The 23,271-nt window shown below is 41.9% G+C and overlaps 1 protein-coding gene across 3 annotated transcripts in view; it reads left to right on the top strand.

Annotated features, from left to right (window-relative positions):
- trim44 (tripartite motif containing 44) overlaps positions 1–23,271 on the top strand; it is a 96,959-nt gene that overhangs the window by 32,645 nt on the left and 41,043 nt on the right. The gene's annotated exons all lie outside the window — the stretch shown is intronic.

Raw genomic sequence — 23,271 nt, 5'->3', positions numbered from 1 at the left:
GATGTCTCAAACAGCAGAATATATGAATAGGGAGTCTGGAGAAACTTGTTGCAAAAAAGCAATGGAAAACTTTAACTTTCACAGAGACTGGAGAAAGTAGAACATCTCAAGTTCCAAGGATGATAAATTTCTTGAGCATTATAGAGGATGTTCCTGGAACAAAAATATATTGAAAATAGGCTTAATCTTGAGTATATAGCCAGAATTCGACAACAATCTTACACTGAGAGAACATCGAATAGTGATAAAAAGATAAAGACAGATTACTGTGGATTCTGGAATCCGAAACAAAAACAGAAAATGCTGAAAAATCTCAGCAGATCTGACAGCATCTGTGGAGAGAGAATAGAACCAATGTTTCGTGTCTGGATCACAGTACCTCCACAGATGCTGCCAGACCTACTGAGATTTTCCAACATTTTTGTGATAAAACATTTTTAAATTCAATATTAAGTTGATAGGGAGAAGGATGAGTCATAAGCCAAAGTTCCAAAGGTGGTTAAGGATAATCTTGGAAACCTGAGAGAGGGATTGACCGCAGCAAACTTTGAAGAGCTATTAGCTGATCAAATTGATTATCTGCAGTGGGAGATGTTGAAGAAAAGTATTTGAGAGAATATATGCCAGGAGGGTTCACTTCAGAGGGGTTTACTATAGCTCCCCACTAATGGAGAGCTAGCGGCCGGACCTCTGGAGTGAAGAGGGGCAATTCAGGCCCCCCCAGAGGATTGGGGGTAAGGGGGGGGTGCCCCTGGTCTTTCCCAGCTTGGCTCCCTGGCACTGCCCAAGGTGCAAAGTGCCAGTGTCCAGGGGGCACCTTGGAATTGCAAGAGATTGAGAGGCCAGCAGTGCGAAGCTACTGTGCATACACTGATCTCGGCACTGACAGATCTGCGCATGCGCAGTGGCCCACTCTGCGCTATGCTGCCAGCCTCTCCAGCAGGAATAGGCCCTGCCCACAGATTTTTCATGTGATTTACACTGAGGCAGTCTGTAGTGCACAGAATGTGGGAGATTCATTCTGAAACTCCTGCTGAAAAAAGTTTTATGTGACTTTGACACTTAACATTTTGCAGGGGGGGGGGGGGGGGTGGGGGTGGAAATCACCCCCATAGTTTATTACAGAATACATAGTAAAACCATTACCATGGTGTACACACACTAATCCCTGCCCGGGACAACTGTTCAGCAGGCCCAGTCCTGGGCCTGACTTATAAAAGGCTCAGGTAATGAATTACAGCTGGACAGGCCACGATACTAAAGGAACTCAGATTCAACAAGCCCCACAGTAATTCCCCATGGACCTCCTGAGGGTTATCATGAGGGCAAGAGTGCCGATTGTATAATAACCATGCATGGCAAACAAGGAAAATGCTATATAATACAAACTAAAGAACATAGCTATCCAAATGCAGAGAACAGTAGAGATCTTGAGAACAGGGAGAAATATAAAGAACAGCAAAGAAATTCAAAGAAAGTAGTTAAAGCTGCAAGAAGCAATATCAAGAATAATACTCAATGTTTTTACAAGTAAATTAATAAGAAGTGACTGACTAAAAGGAATATGAACCACTTAACACTCATGGGTGGTACTGTCATTGAAAATCAGGACATGCCACAATTTTTTATTCTTTCATTGGGCATCGTTGACGAAGTAAGAAGTCTCACAACACCAGGTTAAAGTCCAACAGGTTTATTTGGTAGTAAACACCACTAGCTTTCGGAACGCTGTTCCTTCGTCAGATGTGTGGGGAGTTCCACTAGCTTTCAGAACAGGTAATGAATTACAGCTGGACAGGCCACTGCCTTATACTGAAGTTTTCTACCAAATAAACCTGTTGAACTTTAACCTGGTGTTGTGAGACTTCTTACTGTATTTACCCCAGTCCAACGCAGGCATCTCCACATCATCGCTGACAAAGCCAGCATTTATTTATCTTCACTAATTCCCTGAGGAGTTGGTGGTGAGCCAACGTCTTAAACTGCTGATGTTAAATAATCTCTTTTGCATAGGTCTTCACACTAAAGGATATGGCAGAGTTCCAGAGATATGAGGAAAATGAAAATTGAATCAAGTAGAAGAACTTGCTGGATTTAATGTCAGTAAAATATTGGTAAAGGAGAAAATAATGGCGATTGACAAATTCCCAAGAGCGAATGATTTCCACACCCAAAAATAAGCAAGAAAATTGTAGTTAATTTAGTTGTGATCGCTGGAAATCCTTTTGATTCTGGAATTCCCCTTTTGGATTAGAAATTGCTAGTGACACTCCATTAGTTAAAAATGGGAGAGCGAAACAGGAAACTATAGGCATATAACTCTAACATTAGTTCTGGCAAAATCACTAGAATCTGTTATTAAGAACAGAGTGATGAACACTTAACAGAGAAGGCCAACATGGGATTGTAAAGCATAAGTCATGTCCAACTAAAGTTGATTTTCTTTTATGTGGAAATAAATAACATTGGTATATCAAGGAATGTTACTAATTCAGGCATTCAGTAAGATTCCACACAGGTGATGGTTGGCAAAGATAAAGACATTTGGAATTGAAGGCAACCTATATGACATGAGTATAGAATGAGTCAGAAGATTGGAGACAGGATATACAGTCCATTGGCTGGATGTGCCAATCAATGTCCTCCAGCAAACTGTACTGGGACACTTTGGCCAGAACTCTACCACCTCATCTGCCATGGAATTGGAGCGGGTGAGTGCCCAACAACAAAAATTTCTGATGACCTCAGGCGGGAATTTCCGGTGTCACCTGAGCAAGGCAGTAAAATCCCACCCTACGGGCACAATCTACAATCTTCCCAAACAAATCCTAAGTGTTTGAAAACAGGAGTTCCACATTGGTTATTTGGACGAGTGCAGAACTGTAGTCTTCCTACACTCTGTCAGTTATTTTCACAACTGGGAGCTTTGTGCTGGTGGGGGACAGTATTTCCTCCCATTCCACAGCCCATCATCAGCATTGCTATCCCCCTCATGCCACATAAGCCGCTGGCACTGGGACATCAGGACTTCCCAATGAGTCCCCGGCAGATCCTGGACATGCCCCTAGCCCCCGTCATGATCTCCTCTGTGGCCCACCCTTACACGCACTTCTCCCTTGCATATCCACCCCCTGCATGTCCCCCTTGCACGACCATGCCCATGGCAGAGTTCCCCCTTGCATCGGCCCCCCCTTTCGTTATGCAAGTGCCACTCCCCGTGTTTTTCCCACTCAGGTCACACCCCCACATAGGCCACGCTCCTTTGGCACTGTCATTGGCACACTTATGGTGCCCAACTGATGGGCACTGCCATGCTCCCGACCACCCGGGGACTTCAATAGCCTCTGATACCCTGGCATGGCCATGGCACCTATGCTCCGCTACTGCAGTGCAATCTTCCTGGCTCACCATACCGATCGACCGGTATAGCAAGCTGGTAAGATTGCATCCCTAATACCTTGGGGATGAAATAGTGGAGGTCTGTATATCAAAGTTTTATGATGGTATTAAGTTGGTTGGCAGAGTAACTATTATAGGTAGAATGAGAGAGTTGCAAAGGTATATTAATAAATTGAGAGTGAGAAAAACTGTGGCAGATGGAGTTCAATGTGAGTCATCCAACTTGAACCAAAGAAAGATCTATCAGATGTTTTCTAAATGGTAAGTAGGAATTTTGGTGGATCAGAGAAATCTAGTGTTCCATGTACATAAATCACTGAAGTTTGTCAGCAAACCATTGTATTCTGTCCAAAGTCAGATTCTGGGCTTATTGTCCAGTGATGCTTAAGCCTGAGTTGTTTTCTTGCCAGTTTTTGTCAGTATTGTGTTGCCATTGTCTTTTACTCTCAACGGCAGGGCAAGGTGGCAAGTCCCAAGTCTACCTCAACCAGAACAGGAATTGAATCAACACTGTTACTGTTATTCTGAACCACAAGCTAGCCATTGAGCCGACTGAGTTAACGAGCTCCCCTGTGAATAAGTACAGAAAGTAATTTAAAAAAACGACTGGGATATTGGCCTTTAACTCAAGGGGGCTGGAAACAATGAATGTATGTTATTCTGCAGCTGTATAATGTTTGGTTAGGTGGCATTTGGAGTATTGTATTCAGATCTGGGCTTTGGATCTCTGGTAACGTCTAGGTAAGCATACATCAGATTTTCACTAGTATTATACCAAGTTTAAAAGGCTTAAATTAGCAGGACAGCTTATAAAAACTTGGCTTGTATTCCTTCCAAGTTTAGAACATTGAGGAGTGATCTAATATAGATATTTAAAGTGGTTAAGGATATCCATTGCACAGTTCCAGCTATAAAATATTTCCTGTAAGGAAATAGCACATAATCTTACAATTAGAGTCATTTACAAGTGAAATCAGATAGCACGTTTTCATACAGATGCCTTTAGAAGGTTGTAAGCACTGGGCCAGTTATATTTTCAAGTCAGATTAGTTATTTATTGTTCTATGAGAGCATCAGAAGACATGGAGCAATGGCAGGTACAAGGGGCTGAGATGCAGATCAGCCATGATCTGATTGAATGGCAGAACAAACTCACAAGCCTTTCTCTGGTAATTTTAATTGTTCGATGTTCTTCCCTCTCTTTTCACCTGTTGTGTTCTAATTATTTCTGCAATGCTATTTTTGTCTTCTACAGTGACGATAAACACAAAATATCTATTCAATTCATCTTCCAGTTCCATATTTTCCAGGATTATTTCCCATGACTCACTCACTGGAGGGCCATTTCAGTTACTCTTTTTTTCTTTGAACACCTGTAGAAACTCTTATTATCTGTTTTTATATTTATAGCTAGCTTTATCATATGCTGTAATTTCTCGCTTGTTTTTTTAGGTATTTCATCACTTTTTTTATATTCTGTCCAATCTTCTGACTTACCACTAATGTTGGCAGAATTGTACGCTTTTTCTTTCAATTTGATACTATCTTTAACTTCTGTTGGTAAACACAAGTAATACTTAGTCTTTCTCGCTGGAATATATCTGCTGAGTGTTATGAAATGTCTCCTTAAATATCTTTTTGCTGCATCTGTGACTACATAACGCTTAACCTAATTTTAGAGTTCACTTTAGCTAACTCTGTCTTCATATGCTTATAATTAGAGTCATAGAATCCCTACAGTACAGGAAGAGACTAGTTGGCCCATCAGGTCTGCACCTACACTCCAAAAGAGCATCCCACCCTCTATCCTATTCCTGAGACCCCACGTATTTAAAATGGTTAATCCTTCTACACATCTTTGGACTGTGGGAGGAAACTGGAACACTCAGAGGAAGCACATGCTGAGACAAGAGAATGTGCAAACTCCACAAAGACAGTCACCCAAGGCCGGAATTGACCCCGGGTCCCTGGTGCTATGCTGCTGCAGTACCATCCACATTTAGATTACCTTTATTTAAATTTAAAACACTAATCTTAGTCCCACTGCTCTCTCCCTCAAACTGATTGCAAGTCAATTATGTTATAATCACATGCCACCTAGGATGGCTTTTACTGTGAGGCCATTCATTAATCCTATCTCATAATATACCTGTTGTAGACTAGCCTGCTCTCTGGTTGGCTCTCGTGCTGCTCTAAGAAATTGTCCTGAGACCTTGGGAGGTATGGACAGAGTAAATAGTGAGAAGCTATAAACTCATCTTCCAGGCTCCCTTGGTCAATTTGTTTTGTTCAATCAATATGTAGATTAAAATCACATGTAATTATTGCATCTTTTTCAGGTCTCCATTATTTCATTCTATATACCCCATTCTACAATGTGACTACTGTTAGTGGGACTAGAAGCCTCTCATACAAGTGACTTCTTGCCTTCGCTATTTCATATCCCTACTCAAACTAATTTTACACCTTGATTTTTAGCACTGTCATTAACAGAGCTACCCCACCACTTTGTTCTTGCTTCTTGTCTTTCGAATTGTCATGTATCTTTGAATAGTCAGTTACCAGCATTCGGCATTACGGGGACATGACAATCATATCATGCATATTTGGTTCCATTTGAGCTGATAATCTATCTATTTTGTACAGAACAACAGAAATTTTACAGTGCAGAAGGAGGCCCATCAAACCTGCTCTGGCTCTCCGAAAGAGCATTCTACTTAGTCCCACTCCTCTGCCTTATCCTTGTACATCCTTTCTTTTCAGATAGCAACCCTTTTGAACAACTCAACCAAACCTGCCCCCACCAGCCTGTGAGGAAGTTCATTCTAGATTCCAACCATAAAACCTTTCCTCACATCACTATTACTCCTTTTGCCAATTACTTTCCATTTGTGCACTTTGATACTTGATGCTGTCTTGACTGGGAATAGCATCTCACTATTTACTCTGCCCATACCTCTCAAGGTCTTGAATACCTCTACAAAGTCGCCTCTCACCCTTCTTTTTCTCCAAGTGAAACAGTCTCAACTGCTCCAATCTTTCCTCATAATTACAGTTCTTCATCCCTGGAATTATTATAGTAAGTATCCTCTATTCTTCCAATGCCTTCACATCATTGCTCAAATATGGTGTCCAGAACTGGACACAGAATTCCAGATGAAACCTAACTAGTTTCTTAAACAGTTCAACATGTACTCTTGTACTCAGTGCCCTTTTAATGATGCCTAAGATGCAATATGTGGAAAATAAAAGATCGTGGTGTATGGGGGAATATATTTGCAGGAATTGAAAATTGGCTAGCTAACAGGAAACAGAGTAGGCATAAATGGGTCTTTTTCTGTTTGGCAGGATATGATGGGTGGTGTAACAGGGATTAGTGCTGGGACCTCAATCTTGTACAACTGACTGAAGGCATGGTTGCTAAATTTACTGACAATGCAAATATCAATAGGAAAGTAAATAATGAAGAGGATGTAAGGAGGCTGCAGAGCGATATATATATATATATATATAAAGTGAGGGGACAAAAATGTGTTAAATGGAATATAATGTGGGCAAATGTGAAATTGTCCAAAGAATAAAAAAGACACATTATCTAAATGACGAGAGATTGCAGAGCTCTGAGGTGCAGAGGATTTGGGTGGCTGAGTGCATGAATTGCAAAGAGTTAATATGCAGATACAGCAAGTAATTTGGAAAGCTAATAGAATGTTATAATTTATTGCGATAGGAATTGAATGCAAAAATAGGCAGGTAATGATTCAAATATATAGTGCATTGGTGAGACCCCATCTGGAGTATTTTGAATGGTATTAGTCTCCTTATTTAAGGAAAGTTGTAAATGCGCAGAGGCAGTTCAGTTAAAGGTTACTGGACCAAGACCAGAAATGCGCGCGTTGTCTTATGAAGAAAGATTGGAGAGGTCAAGTTTTTATCCATTAGAGTTTAAAAGAGCAAGAAGGGACTTGATCAAAACCAAATCAAAATCAAAAAAAAATTCTGAGGTCATTGGCAGGGTTTAGTTGGCAATTGTCCAGAAGGACTAACTTCCCTTGGGCAATTGCGCTGGGTTGGGAACTATCTGACAAAGCAATTTAAATCACTAACTTCAGATGACTCTGTCAGTTTTAACTTCATAGTTACTCTGAAGGAGTTGAAAGGAAAGGGACACTTCTAACTGCAGAATAAATATTTTAAAGATGTAGACTGAGTCCTGCATGGAACAACCCTCACACCCCTGACCCTGGCTCAGCCTGTCACTAGACAGCCCCAGTCCAAAACTCCACTCCCTTCGCCTCCCTCAGTCTGGTCCCCACCTCTGCCCATGAAACCCCACCAGACACCCATCCCTGCCACCACGCCTGCCCAAACCGAACACCCTCCACCCTGGGCCTAGCTCAGCCTGATGATTGCCACTCTGAGGAAGTTATGGGCCAGCATTACCAGTGTCTTTACAGTTTCCACTCTCACTTCCTTTTGTATCCTTGGATGCATCTTATCCAGTCCCAGACTTTTTGATACCTCCTTCTTTTCAATTGTAAATTCTTTGAGTGTACCTCCTCTCCCACCTCAGACTGCTTCCTTTGGAAAGATAAATGCAAAATACTTGTCTAATATCTCTGCTACATCTCCTGTCTCCACATGTAAGTCCCCACTCTTTTATCCCTAATCGGCCCTACTCTTTCTTTTATCACCCTTTTATTATTTGTATGCTTTATAGGAGACCTTCAGGTTCTCTTTTAAATGCTATAAAAATGTTGTGCGTATTCATAGCCTTTAGTTCCATCTTTGTACTATTTTTCAAACCACTAGCCTTATCTGCTGGCACAGAATTAAGTTTGTAAGTTCTGTCCCTTTCTGTCACACTCTGGTGGTCTGCAACCCATTTTGTGAGCCTTGTTCCCTTGTCTTATCCTCTTCCTTAAGTTTATCACATCTTCCCTAATTTAATCCCTTTTCTCCATTATTTTCTAAACTAAATAGTGAAGGCAAGGGATCAAGTGAAGCAAGATGTGATAAATTAGAGAGAGAGGTCAAGACAGCCAAGAGGAATGACAGAATCTCTGCTGAAAAGCTAGTTGTGAAAGCTGCATTTTCTGCCCAGCTTAGTTTACATCAGAAAATGGAGGAAGACTTGTTCATGAAACCTCTGTAGTTGTAGTAATTTTGCTCCCACAGTGGTATGAAGTGGAATATTACAGTTTCTTGCTGGTGATATATGCTTAAGTGAGGATAGTGTGCGAGTTGGATTGGAACTTCAACAAGACAGTGTTTCAGCATCCCTCAAATAAAATGCCAGGGCAGTGGACTGCAACCTTACCCCACCCCAACTTACAACTGGCAGTGTAGAAGAATCACAAACAGAGCAGGGACTTGGGCAAAACTGGAGACCATTGTGAAAGAATATTGGCTCTTCAGGTCAAAACCCTGAAGGATGGCCATGACAGCACAGAAACCAGTTAACAGGAAATTCAGTGCATCACCATTATATATTCCTAGCCATGGTCTCTTCTCTTCACTCATTCTGACATGATTGTTTACTTTGCCTCTGTTGATAACTTATTGCTCTCTCTCTACTTCATTCATTCTCTGCGTCATTCACACTACCACCCTCGAACCCTGTCCCAACTGCCTTTCTCAGTTTGTGTACCCAACCCCTTTTGCTCTATCTTTCTTCTATTTTTCTGTACCTGCTAGATTCAGTCCCACTATTTTCCTCTCAATCTGCTTCTCTTGCTTAACATAAACCACAACCTCAGTGCACATTTTATTTGATATTAGGTTTCTTTCTTTTATTCATATACAGTAATGCAATCGACCCTTGAAACACTCACACGCATGAACTATACATACCTTAGATTTGATTATAGTTGACTTCTGTTGTCTAGACACTAATGTTTTCCAGCCTTGGGAGAATGCAATTTTGTCAGAGTCTTTATAAAATGGCAATCATAAAGTTAACCTAATAAAAAGGAAATGAAGGTGATCCACTTAATTCTGTTTACTGTGTTTTCAATTTGGGGGTAGGTGTTACTGTGTATGTGAAATACACAGGAATGGATTCACCAGGCTGAACTTAGCAGTGCCGTTATGGGAATTAATTTTCCCTGAAGGATAAAAGAATTAAACCAAAGATATTCTGATAGGCAGAAGGCTGAAGGAAATGGGGAAGGCAAAAATCTGCCTGTGGCTTTACTTCACAGACTAGCAGAGCTGTGCGAATATTGCTCATTTCCACCTTGTTTAAAGGACCTTTGGCGTCCAATTAGTTCTCTGCACAGACATCGCACAGCAGTCAGCGCAAGTCGAGCATAAAGCTGCAAGGTAGAATGAGAGACAAAAACCCAAAGCACTTTGTTGTTTCTTTCTCAGCATTTCCTGCTGCTGCTTCATATATTCTTATGGCTTGGCCAATCAGCCTGTTACATTTTACAGAGAAAAACAAAATAGAAGATTTTATTCCCTGCTCTGATCCATCCCCTTTGAAAGGAAAGTTTGCAATCTTATGGACACTGTATTCAGTTGTATCATAAAGAAGAAATGTACTTTTCAGTTTACACTGTTTACATTGTCCAGATAAAGTGCACCCCTTGGTTTAGTGATTTGCCTCCTGCATTTTCCTGACCACATTTCATTCAGGGACAACCTGCAGCTGGTTTAGAACCTGGCACATGGCTACAATTGTACCTGAGAGTTTCAAGGAAGAATTCAAGATAACAGACCTTGGCAGAGACTAATTGGTGCCACTGCAGGCTGTTTAGGTTGAAGATTATAGGCTTCATTCATTTTGACTTCAATTGCCTGGTGGATTAGCTGCATGGTTTAACTTGTGCCTCTTTCTTTGTGCACCAGGAGCAGGGGAATACACAGTTTCCATAATGACCAGCCAAATTGACTCAATTTTCCTTAATTCTAAAAATTATCATTAATTATTTTGATTACTGAAGTATGAGACCAGGGAGCATTAACACAGTAAGATATAGATTGAAATATACCTTGTGTAAATAATGTTTTCTCTTCTGCAAGCAATTCAATTGAATGTGGGCAATTAAGTAATTTTTTTCTTCTACTCCCTTTCCCATTACACTGCCTAATTAATTGACCTGATGTGTCTCCTTATTAATGAGAAGGGAGCAGGTTGTAGAAAAGTTCAGTAACAACTCATTTTCCAGTGCCATTTGGGAACTGAGCTATCAAGAGTTAAGGAGGCAGTACAAAGGAAATCTTCTCTGTAGCTCTTTTTATCCTTTGAACCTGTTGAAAACAGAGAGTTTGAAGATACATAAAAGACAAATCATCTGAAGGTGGTGAAACTCAGTTCTGCAGCTCGGTCAACTAAAAGCACCAATGGTTTACCACAGGACTGCTTGCCTCCCATAGCCAATAGGAAGTGGGCTTTACTGAAATGTGTCAGAAAACCTGACTTTTAATTGGAACGAAAGCAGTTTGAACACAAATACAAAATAAAGAGAAGTCCCAGCAGCTGCATATCTTGGATTTTCCATTTCCATCTTTGCCAATAAGAACATAAGAAATAGGAGCAGGAGTAGGCCATCTAGCCCTTCGAGCCTGCCCCGCCATTCAGTAAGATCACGGCTGATCTGAAGTGGACCAGTTCCACTTTCCCACTCTCTCCCCATAACCCTTAATTCCCTTGTCTATCAAAAACCTAACTACCCGTGACTTAAATATATTTAGCGAGGTAGCCTCCACCACTTCAACGGGCAGAGAATTCCAGGGATTCACCACCCTTTGAGTGAAGAAGTTCCTCCTCAACCCTGACCTAAACTGCACCCCTCCCTCCCCCCCCACTTATCTTGAGGCTGTGCCCTCTTGTTCTGCTATCCTTTCTAAGCGGGAAGAATCTCTCTACGTCTACCCTATCCATCCCCTTCATTATCTTATACGTCTCTATAAGGTCCCCCCTCATCCTTCTAAACTCCAACGAGTACAGACCCAGTCTATTTAGTCTCTCTTCATAGTCCAACCCCCTCATCTCTGGTATCAGCCTAGTGAACCTCCTCTGCACTCCGTCCAAGGCCAATATATCCTTCCTCAAGTGCGACGACCAAAACTGCACACACTACTCCAGTTGCGTCCTCACCATTATCCTGTACAGTTGCAGCAAGACTTCCCTACTTTTATATTCTATCCCCCTCGCTATAAAGGCCAACATTCCATTAGCCTTCTTGATCACCTGCTGCACCTGCAGACTGGGTTTTTGCGATTCGTGCACAAGGACCCCCAGGTCCCTCTGCACCGTAGCATGCTGCAGCTTTTCGCCTTTTAAATAATAATCCCTCCTACTATTATTTCTGCCAAAGTGGATAACCTCACACTTGCCATCATTATACTCCATCTGCCAGGTCCTCGCCCACTCGCTTAGCCTATCCAGATCCTTCTGAAGACTTTCCACACCCTCCAAGCAATTTGCTTTTCCACTCATCTTCGTGTCATAATAACAATAAGTAACAGAGGCCTCAGATTGTACAATGCACAGAGATAAAGAGTAAAATTATTTCCTTTGCTTCCACAAATGCACGGTGAATGATTCACCTCATAACTCTGCCAGGTCAGTTGCTTCCTTTCCAAACCCAATTTCCTCCAGCCTTTCCTCATAGCTCAGAGCTGTGATGTTATGGATCAGTCTCCTGGCTCTTCCCTGAACCATGTCTTGGTTTTGAATGTCTTCCCTTTTTTCACAGTGCCCAGAAACAGTACAATCAGTGGTAGTGTTCAAGAATCATTCTTGAGAGGAGCAGCTGATTTTAGAACCTATGGTTTCCAAAGTGGTCCAATGCTGGAATATGTCTCACCTTTCCCAGGTCTGTTGTTAATTAATTTGATAGAGATTTATTGCTATCATTAGTCAACACTCTATTGTCATCATGTGAGGGACCATAAGAACATCACTCACATAATTGAGTAGACCATCTGGCCCTCCAAGCCTGCTCTGCCATTCAATAAGATCATGGCTGATCTTTTCATGGACTCACTCCATTTTCCCGCCTGCTAGCCATAACCCTTAACTCTTACAGTTTAAAAATTTATCTATTATTGCTTTAAAAACATTTGACGCAATAGCCTCAACTGCTTCACTGGGCAGGGAATTCCACAGATACACAAACCTTTGAATGAAGAAGTTTTTCCTCAGTGCAGTCTTAAATCTGATCCCCTTTATTTTGAAACTATGCCTCTCGTTCCAGATTTCAATTTCCAGAGAGAGAAAGAGCTGCTCCTTTCAAATTCAAACAACAACTGCCTGTTTTTCTCTCTGTAAGCTTAGCTCTACCAATTCATATGATTTTCTCTTGTCAATTAAATTAATCAGACGTTGAAAAGCCAGGGGACAATCCCAATAATAACTAAATTGCATCAGCTCAGATTAAAACAAAAACTGTAATAACTAAGAGCAATTATTGTTCTGCATTATTAGGATATGGGCTGCTGGTTGTGGACAAATTGGCACCATTTAAACAGAGTTGAGTTATAAAACAGTCTCTTCACAAGAAATATGACACAGGTTATTTTTCTTGTAGACACAATATTGACACAATAATAACATGCAACTACTGGGAAAGTAGAAGACAAACTAGAGGGAGCTTTGTTTCTTTTCATCCAATAATTCCTGTGTTCTTGTGAAAATCAAATTACTTGGTGATCTGGTAAGGCAAGGCATAGTAAACCTGAAAACCCACCTGGTGAATTCCTCAACTGCATGTAGCCAGGCAGAGCTCTGGCCTAGTCATACAGAGATGAAAGAATGAAATCCCAAATCATGCTGTGTCTTTTCACAGAGCAATGTCCCCACAGAAACTAAGGGAAGGGGGAGTAAGAGGTGCAAACTGAGGAATAGAGGTGAGGAGGGAAGAGGACGAATCTGACTGAAGAGTTAACTGAGGGAGGAGAGGGAGCTAAGTGAAGTGCTAAGTGAGGAATGAAGATGTGGGAGGGAGAAGAACCTGAAGGAAGTGACCTGAAGTAGAAAGAAAGCAATGGATCTGTCAGAGTCAATAAGGGGAGAGAAGAGACTCGAGTCAAATGATGACTGAGATTTTACTGACACAGTGAAATATTGGGCAGCACAATGATACAGTGGTTAGCACTGCTGCCTCACTGTGCCAGGGATCTAAATTTGATTCCCAGCTTGGGTTACTATCTATGCAGAGTCTGCACATAGCCCCCCTGTCCAGGAGCTCTGGTTTCTTCTGAAAGCTGTGCTGGTTAGGTGCATCAGTCATGCAAAATTCTCCCTCGTACCCAAACGGGTGCCAGAATGTGGCGTTTCGAGAATTTTCAGTTTTGTGAAAACTTTGTTTTAAAGTTTAAAGTCTATTAGTGTCACAAGTAGGCTTACATTAACACTACAATGAAGTTACTGTGAAAATCCTTTGGTAGCCACACTCCAGCGCTGTTCGGGTACACTGACGGAGAATTTAGCATAGCCAATGCATCTGACCAGCATGTCTTTCGGATTGTGGGAGGAAACTGGAGCACCCAGACGAAATCCATGCAGACGTGGGGAGAGTGTGTAGACTCTGCACAATGTAAATGTAAGCTTACTTGTGACACTAATAAATAAACTTTCAAGCTTTAAAGTTTAAACTTTTATTTGCCTTAATGTTAACAGACAGGATAATGTAAAGGCAGATATAGTAACAACTGTTGATTTAGCTACTTGTATCTATTTGGTTGAGAAACTCAGTCAGGGTTGTCTCTTCTAAACAATCCAGCATCGAGACATAATTGACCAATGCACCATCGCTCAAGTATTTTTAGACTGATCTTTATATCTCAGTGGCTGTCCCATATTGAGCTCAACAGGTCTAGAATGAAGAATAATGTACTACCTACAATGAAAGGAGAGGAAGTGCAGACACCCACCCTCCCTCTCAGAGGAAGATCTGGGCCACTTTCTGACTTGTAAAGCCCTCTCACCCTGACAGGTGATGGGCGAACTGGTAGTTTCCTTTGGCTCGTGGGCTCAGATGAAGCAGCCTTGACAAGGCAGCAGTTATTCCGGTAAAGGCTGCCAGGAGTTATCTCGGGATGTGGTGGCTTGATAAGACAGGGCCAAGATTTTTGTTTTAAATGCTGCATAAGAACATAAGTAGTCATGATGTGGGTATGCCGGTGTTGGACTGGCGTAAACACAGTAAAAAGTCTGACAACACCAGGTTTTAGTCCAACCTATTTATTTGATAATATACTCACAAGCTTTCGGGGTTAGTCCCTTCGTCAGGTGAATGGAGAGTTCTGGCCTCAGACAGAGCATATAAAGCACAGACAGTTTAGAGATTACTGATTAGAATGCGAATCCTTACACCTAACCTGCTGTTCAAGACCTGAAGTGGCTGATAATGTGAGTGGAAGGAGCACTGATCACAGTTTAAAGAGATGTGTATTGTCTCCAGACAGTACAGTAAGTGAGGTTTTGCAAACCCAGGCAAGTCACGGGGGTTACAGATAGTGCGACTATCTGTAACCCCCGTGACTTGCCTGGGTTTGCAAAACCTCACTTACTGTACTGTCTGGAGACAATACACATCTCTTTAAACTGTGATCAGTGCTCCTTCCACTCACATTATCAGCCACTTCAGGTCTTGAACAGCAGGTTAGGTGTAAGGATTCGCATTCTAATCAGTAATCTGTAAACTGTCTGTGCTTTATATGCTCTGTCTGAGGCCAGAACTCTCCATTCACCTGACGAAGGGACTAACCCCGAAAGCTTGTGAGTATATTATCAAATAAATAGGTTGGACTAAAACCTGGTGTTGTCAGACTTTTTACTGTAAGAAATAAGAACATAAAAAATAGGAGCAGGAGTAGGCCATCTAGCCCTTCAAGCCTGCCCCGCCATTCAATAAGATCATGGCTGATCTGTCATGGCTCAGTTCCACATTCCCGCCCTCTGCCCATAACCCTTAATCCCCTTGCCTATCAAAAACCCATCAACCCGCGTCTTAAAAATATTTAGCGAGGTAGCCTCCACCACTTCAACGGGCAGAGAATTCCAGAGATTCACCACCCTTTGAGTGAAGAAGTTCCTCCTCAACTCTGTTCTAAACCGCCCCCCCTTTATCTTGAGGCTGTGCCCCCTGCCACAACAAATACTGTAAGGAATGTGCGGGGACGGAGTATGCGGGGCGCAGGGACGGAGTGTGCACTGAGCGTGCTGGTTGCGGGTTGAGTGTGCACTGAGCGCGCTGGTTGTGAGTTGAGTGTGCACTGAGCGTGCTGGTTGTGGATTGAGTGTGCACTGAATGCGCTGCTTGCGGGTTGAGTGTGCACTGAGCGTGCTGGTTGTGGATTGAGTGTGCACTGAGCGCGCTGGTTGCGGGTTGAGTGTGCACTGAGCGCGCTGGTTGCGGGTTGAGTGTGCACTGAGCGCGCTGGTTGCGGGTTGAGTGTGCACTGAGCGCGCTGGTTGCGGGTTGAGTGTGCACTGAGCGCGCTGGTTGCGGGTTGAGTGTGCACTGAGCGCGCTGGTTGTGGGTTGAGTGTGCACTGAGCGCGCTGGTTGCGGGTTGAGTGTGCACTGAGCGCGCTGGTTGCGGGTTGAGTGTGCACTGAGCGCGCTGGTTGCGGGTTGAGTGTGCACTGAGCGCGCTGGTTGCGGGTTGAGTGTGCACTGAGCGCGCTGGTTGCGGGTTGAGAGTGCACTGAGCGCGCTGGTTGTGGGTTGAGTGTGTAAGGTGTGTTCAAGTTGCAATTCTAATTTCTGTGATTTTTCTATCATTTCCTCTTAGCCTTCTGTCACCAAGAATGATTTGGGGAGGCAGTGAAGTGCAGCCAAGGATGTTACCATTTCATGAATAAGTTAAATCAAAATGTCTAATCATTTTTAATTGCAGGGAGTGTCATTATTATCCTATTATGCTGTTAGCAACAACATAACCATTAAATATGTAAATTAGTCACCATTTCCAAATGCAAATTGCATTAATATTGAATCGGACTCAAAATATGTTCTAGCTAAATGGTTCTTGAACAGTATTGTTCGGAACAGAATATTAATGATTTGTGGCACTTAATCTTAAGATTCAGATGTAAATTGGTTACATGGACACATATTACTGAGCGATTACAATTTGCCTTGAGTATCAAGGGCAAGAGAGCATATGGAAGAAAGATGTGTATTTCTGTGATGTCTTTCATGACCCCAGGGCATCCCTTTCAATCAACAACTTTTGTGGTGAAATCACTGTTTTAATATAGGAACAGCATCACCTTTTTATGGAAATAGATGTGTTCATTCAGGCACACAGGTTGTACTGGACGATAATTGCAATATGATGAAGAGATACTGCAAGATCCACTGAAAAAGAGATGAGTTTGAGGACAAAAAGAGTTCTGAGAATCTGAGAGCAGCATTCACAAAAGAGCCAAGCAGGAGGGTAAAGGGAAACACACAGAACAGATCAATGGCAAAAGACAGATAACAGCATGCAAGAGGGAAAGAAAGAGAGAGGAAATAGTCAGCGGGAAGGAGAAGAGGACATACCCAGAGAGAGGAAGGAATATAGCCAGAGGGAGAAGAGAGAGAAAACATAGTGAGGGAAGGAAAAGTAAAACCCGCATAAGAAGAGAGATAAAAAGTGGAGCTGGAGAGAAAGGGAAAATGAGAATTGAGTGAGAAGTGCTGGAGAACTTTCATCCCAGCCATAAATATAAATGCTGGAGCATCCACAACTCTCTGGGATACAGAATTCCAAAGTCACAACACTCTTATTAAGAAATTTATTCCTATCTCAGCCGTGACTGATTGATTCTTTATTTTGAGACTGTAGCCTCATATTCTAGATATCCCAGCCAAGGTAAACTACTTTGTAGTGTCTACTGTTTAAGCACCTTCAAAGTCTTCTCTGCTTCAGTGAGATCACCTCTTATTCTTTTCAACTCCAGAGGGTGTTCGTCTAATTTACTCAGCCTGATTTTGTCGGACAGGTTTATTATAATATATATTAAATATATATAATATTTTAAAAATGGAGTCAGGGAAACAGGAGGCTGATAATAGGGTCATGGAGATAGAGAGAGTAAGATCGAAGAAGAGATAGAGCTAAGAAAAGTGGTAAGTGAGAACAGGTGGGTGGAGAATATATGGAGGAGAGGATACCAGTGTCTGTGTGTGTCACTCTGACTAACAATTTAAGAGATGTCCAAGTTGCATTGGCTGGGACTTTGTGTGTTATTGTGACAGCAATTGTATTCAGTAACAACTTGTATTTTTATTTCACCTTTAACTATAATACTGGAATCTACCCAGCAATGACGGTCATCGTTGACCAGAAGCTTAACTGTAGCTACAAGAACAGGTCAAAGGCTAGGAATTCTGTGGCATGTAACTTACTTCCTCACTCCCCAAAGTCCACAATCAACAAGGCAGAAGTCAGGAGTGTAATGGAATACCCTCACCTGTGGGAAGAGTGCAGCTTCAACAACACTCAAGAAGCACGATACCCTCCAAGACACAGCAGCCCATTTGCTTGGCACCAAATCTACAAACATCCACTCCTTCCACCACCAAAGAACAGAGGCTGCAGTGTTTACCGTCAATGAGATACATTGCAGGAATTTACTGAGGTTTTTTAGGCAGCACCATCCAAACCCATGGCACCACCATTGAGAAGGGCGGATGCATGGGAATACACCACCTGAGGGTTCCCCTCTAAGTCACTCACCACCCTGACTTGGAAATATATCACCGTCCCTTCACAGTTGCTAGGTTAAAATTCTGGATCTCTCTTCCTAACAGCACTGTGGGTGTACGTACATCACATGAATTGCAACAGTTCAAGAATGCAGCTCAACATTACCTTCTCAAGGGCAATTAGGGATGGGCAATAAATGCTGGCACAGCCAACAGTGCCCACATCCCACAAATGAATTTAAAAAAACATGGAAAAACATCCCAAGGTGCTTTACTGCGCTTTAACATAAACTGGAGGGACAGTTGTGTGAAATCATCCTTCCAGCAAGAATCTTGTCCACTGTGAGTGCCGATGGGAAGTGATGGCCGTGTTTTCCATGATTCTCATTGTGGTCAATGTGAGCAACACAACCGTGTTTCTGTAATACGTGTTTTTAGTAAATGAATCTACCACTGGCAATGTAAATTTATAGGATCCTTCCTTTAGTGTAGTCTTGGTTAGAAATACCAGCCAGGGATGGTTAAGCAATTTTATTTTCCCCCAATGTCTTTTCAAGTTTTTAAAACGATTGCTAAGCCAAACAAACCATGAAGGTCAGTCTCCCATGTATGCTGAATCAGCTGAGCTCTGAGGAACAGTGTTTAAGTAAGAAATGATCTCGGTGTGGCTTGGTTGGGTTGAATTGGGTGATGGAGGAACTGGTTTGTGATACTGCTTTACTTTCTTATGACCTTTGTGAAAACTGAATGCAAAGTGAAGACAGAATCACCCCCACGTGGTGCTGTCTCCACAATAGATTCGCTTGTCCTCATTCTCAAGGCTCACATGCAAGTTACAGAACAGCCATGTGTACAGATCTCACAGAGGAAATAGAACTGAACAGATTTTAAAAACAAAATTATAAACTTATTAAAAAATAGGTTTCCAAATGTGATTTTAATATAAGATCCATTGGCAGAAATGGAAACAGTGCCGGTTAGGTTTAGATGGGGGGGGGGGGGGGGGGGGGGGCGGGGGGTCAGTTTGACTTTAACAAAAAATATTTACAAGTGAGCAAGGAATTTGCAATGGAGGATTGAGGGGGGAACAGAAAAAATATATGTCTTGCAAATGGCAGAAAGGATTAAGTATTGCTGAGCAATAAATCCAGCAATGTACAGGATAGGGTGACAACTATGGAGAGTGCTGGTTGGAGGGAGGCTGCTCCCACCATACTGATTAGTATGCTGCTCAGCCCAGGTATCTTGGTTACAATAGCACATCATTTTCTCACTCTTGAGTTTTGCATTACACTTGTAAATACATTAGAGAGAGCTCATTTTTACTGCCTGTGTAATGGTCTGGTAGTGGTATTAATCCCTCTCTAATTAGGCTGCTAAAGGTCAGGGTAGATTACTAGTTAAAGGGGATTGTTTTTTTTCTCTCACCACTGATAAATCAGAAGGGTTTAAAAGGCAGAACGCTGTGAGCTGCTTTTTTCAAGGTGCAGAGCAATTGCAATAAGAATTAACCCTTTCAGGACTAGCTTTTACCTAATGAAAGCTGAATTCCAACCCGTCATGGACAAGAGACAAAGGATTAAGCCCCGAAGTGCATCAGTGAATGCGTTAGTGTCATTGCCAGTGCGGGACTGGTCCTTTAGCTGACCGTGTCTGTCACTTCCATCCTTATCCACAGCTGCAGATGAGGTCATCCGGCATTACCGCAGGACCAAAGGCTATATTGGCAATGATCCAAGGGCCTCATCAGTACTGTTCCTGTGAAGATTGCTTGTGTGATTTGAATTAACAGCAAAGTACTTGCTTTTTATTCATCATGCATCAGTGAAGGAGGCCACTCAGCCCTTCTCCATTTCTCTAGTCAGACAAAAGGCATCTACTAGACTAACTACAGTGATTTCCTTTCTCTTTGCTAATCCTGTACAGTATTTACATTGGTGTCACCTTTTATTTACTCTTGTTTGGCAGCAGGGGAGGAACAAACCTGGGGAAAATTCCTTATCATTCATTTGGAAATAAATGACAAGCCTTTGGTCATTCTTTGAGACCAAGCAGCCCTTTTTCATGAGAGGCATTATCAAATTTCCAGAGAGTCAGAGAAAGTTGCAGAGAGATAACAGGAAGATAGGAATTGCTAAAGAAGTAAAAACCAGAATCCATCTATAGACCAACTTCTACCGCCTTGGCAGCTGCATGATACAATGATAATGGAGTTGTAGATTATTTAACAATCAACCTTGATCACTTAGGCCTGATTTCCCATGCAGACAGAGGCTTTCCATTGTAGTTAAAATGGCGCCAGAATTCCAAATGCAGAAGTTCTGCCCTGACCCTGACCCCCACCATTTTGTAGGAGGGGGTTGAGGTAGATTGGGTTGGGTGGGGTTACATGGAGGTGACTCCACTTTCTCAGAACCAACTTTCAGTAGTGAAATGTCCAAAACATAATTTGTGCACATTAGCTCCAACCTTTGGAGAGGTAGGGTATCCTTTTGTAGAGAAAGGTACCTTATGTATATGGTCCTGGAAATCTTTGGAAGAGATAAGCTGCCCTTTGGGAAGTCAAATGCCCTTTAGGATTGTTTAAAATAGACATAAATGTGCATCAAAAGTGGATAAACGCAGTTGAGCTGTCAAGGGAGATAATCAGATGGCAAGGCAATTAAATCTCCCATTGTTACAGAATGCCATTTTGAGTACTGAATGTTCCTATAAAACCTTTTCTCCTGTATAATTGTTCTACTGGCTTAAAGTTTATTTATGAATCACAAGTACACTGCAATGAAGTTACTGTGAAAATCCCCTGGCTTTTGTTGAGAGTTCTGAGCATGTGCAGGTTTTGGAAGCTTTTCAGTCTGCAGAGAGTGTTCTGCCAGCGAGGCCTATTCTACAATTACTGTTGATTAGTTATTGCTGTTTGTAAACTTTGTTATTTTAGTATTTAAAGAAGATGGTTCTTTTGACAATGTATTCGACCGCCTTTTATTGTGAATTTAAGTTATCATCTCTTCAGTGATAAGGAGAAAGTGGCAAGGAAAGAAAACAAAGTTAGTCCAATGTTCAGCATGGCAACATGAGATTGCATACAGTGATTAGCTAGTTTTCATTATCGGCTTATCTGATGGAATTTCGACTTAGCAGCACCATTGCTATGTTTGGGGCTGTCAATGGGTTCAACGAGAGAAGTGAAAACTGGGCTGAATACGTGGAAAGGGTGCAAAATTTCTTTTTAGCAAATAGAATAGAAGATGAGGTGAAGCAATGCTGGATTCTCGTGAGTGTGTGGGGAGGAGACTTATGAGAAATGAGAAATCTGGTCATGCCACAGAAACCAGGGGAAATGTCATTTGCAGATTTAGTTGCTCTGCTCCAGAATCACCATAACCTGCAGTTGTTGGGGAAAGCCACAGTGAGTTTTAAGAAGGCTTTGGAAATCTTGCAGCTCATGGCAATGGCTGCCAGTAATACTATTCAGAAAGCTAATGTTGATGCCCAGGCTGCATCAAATAAATAAAGAAGTGGCAATCAATAAGGTGAAAGTAGTGGAGTGTTTTAGGTATGGTGAGCCACACTGTGTAAATCATTGCAAATTTATGGATGTTATTTTGTCACTGGTGCAACAAGAAGGGACATTTGGCGAAGAGGTGCAAGGCCATGAAGAGCAAGGCAAAGGTGAGCAAGAAAATTTAAGTTTGAAGAAGCCTCAATCAGTTACACATCATCTGGACAGCTCAGAGCAGGCAGAGGAGCAAGCTTACAGCATGTTTAATGTGAATGAGGCACAAGCAGAGCCTATTTTTACTACAGCAGTGGTTGATGGTAAACAAATCAAGATGGAGATGGACACAGGATGTAATTAATTAATGAAGAGACCTACAAGTCAACTTGGGACGCTAGCTGAGGGCCAGTCCTCACTCTGGATATACACGGGAGACTGCATACTTTTGCTCGGGTGTTGGAAATCCGTACTATGTATAATCATCAAGAAGCAAGGGCACACCTCCTTGTGATCAAAGGGTAGGGGCTGAGTTTTCTAAGGCATGACTGGCCCAGCAAAATTCCATTGAACTGGGTCTTGATCAAGCATACAAAGAGGGTGTTGTTAAGAAGTATCCGGATCTGTTCAAGGTTGGTTTGGATACATTGCATAGTATTACCATGAAATTATATGTAAATCCTCAGGTTACTCTGTGGTTTTTCAAGCACTACAGTGTGCCATTAGAACAAAAGTGGAATAGGAGTCGGAATGGCTGCAAAAGCTTGGAATCATTGAGCCTATATGGTTTTCTTATTGGACAACTCCAATCATTCCTGTCCTTAAAAATTATGGTACAGTCCACACATTTGGTGACTACAAACTCACTATTAAACAGGTTTCCAAGTTAGATGCTTATCCATTATTTAGAGTGGAAGATTTGTTTTCAACTCTTGCAAGGAGTCAGAATGTTTTCAAACTTGGACATGAGCCAGGTATATCAATAACTCTTACTAGAGGAAGACTTGAAGCAGTACATGACCATCAACGCGCACAAGGAGTTTTTTGATGTATCCTCCAGTCTAGCGATTTTTCATAAGACAGTGGACAATCTTTTGCATGACACCTTAATTATAGGGAAGAGCGAAGAAGAGTACCTCAGCAATCTGGATCAAGGTTTTCAGAGGCAGGACTGCGTCTGAAGAAAAGCAAGTACAAAGTGTAGAGTATCTTGGAAGGGAAAATTGGACCAATTAAGGAAGCTCCAGAGCCCAGGAATGTGTTCAAGCTCAAGTCATTTTTGGATTTACTAAATGATTATGGAAAGTTTTTGCCAGACCTGACAACACTGTATCTACTTCTGCACAAAGAAACTAAATGGAAGTGGGGAGTCAGCACAAAAGAAGGCTTTCAAAGATGTACAAGTGGTGTTGCAATTGCCTATTCTGCTAGTCCATTTTGACCCAAACAGAGAACCTATTCTGTCATGCAAAGCCTCGCCTTCTTGTATGGGAGTGGTACTTTCTCATTTAATGAGAAACAGTCTGGAAAAAACCATCAGTTTTAAATCTAGGACACTGACAAAGGCTTAAAAAAGATGTTCACAATTGGACAAAGAAGATCTAGCTTTTTTTTCAATGAAAGATTCCATCCGTACCTCTAGGTTGTTTGTTCACCACAAGTCATTGAATTTCTGTCGGTCGAAATATATTCTTCCTATGGCATCAGCAAGAATACAATCAGT

The sequence above is a fragment of the Carcharhinus amblyrhynchos genome, chromosome 6 (assembly GCF_965287045.1).
Source record: "Carcharhinus amblyrhynchos chromosome 6, sCarAmb.v2.hapA, whole genome shotgun sequence".
Classification (NCBI taxonomy): Eukaryota; Metazoa; Chordata; class Chondrichthyes; order Carcharhiniformes; family Carcharhinidae; genus Carcharhinus; species Carcharhinus amblyrhynchos.
This window is presented reverse-complemented; position numbering and strand designations above follow the sequence as displayed.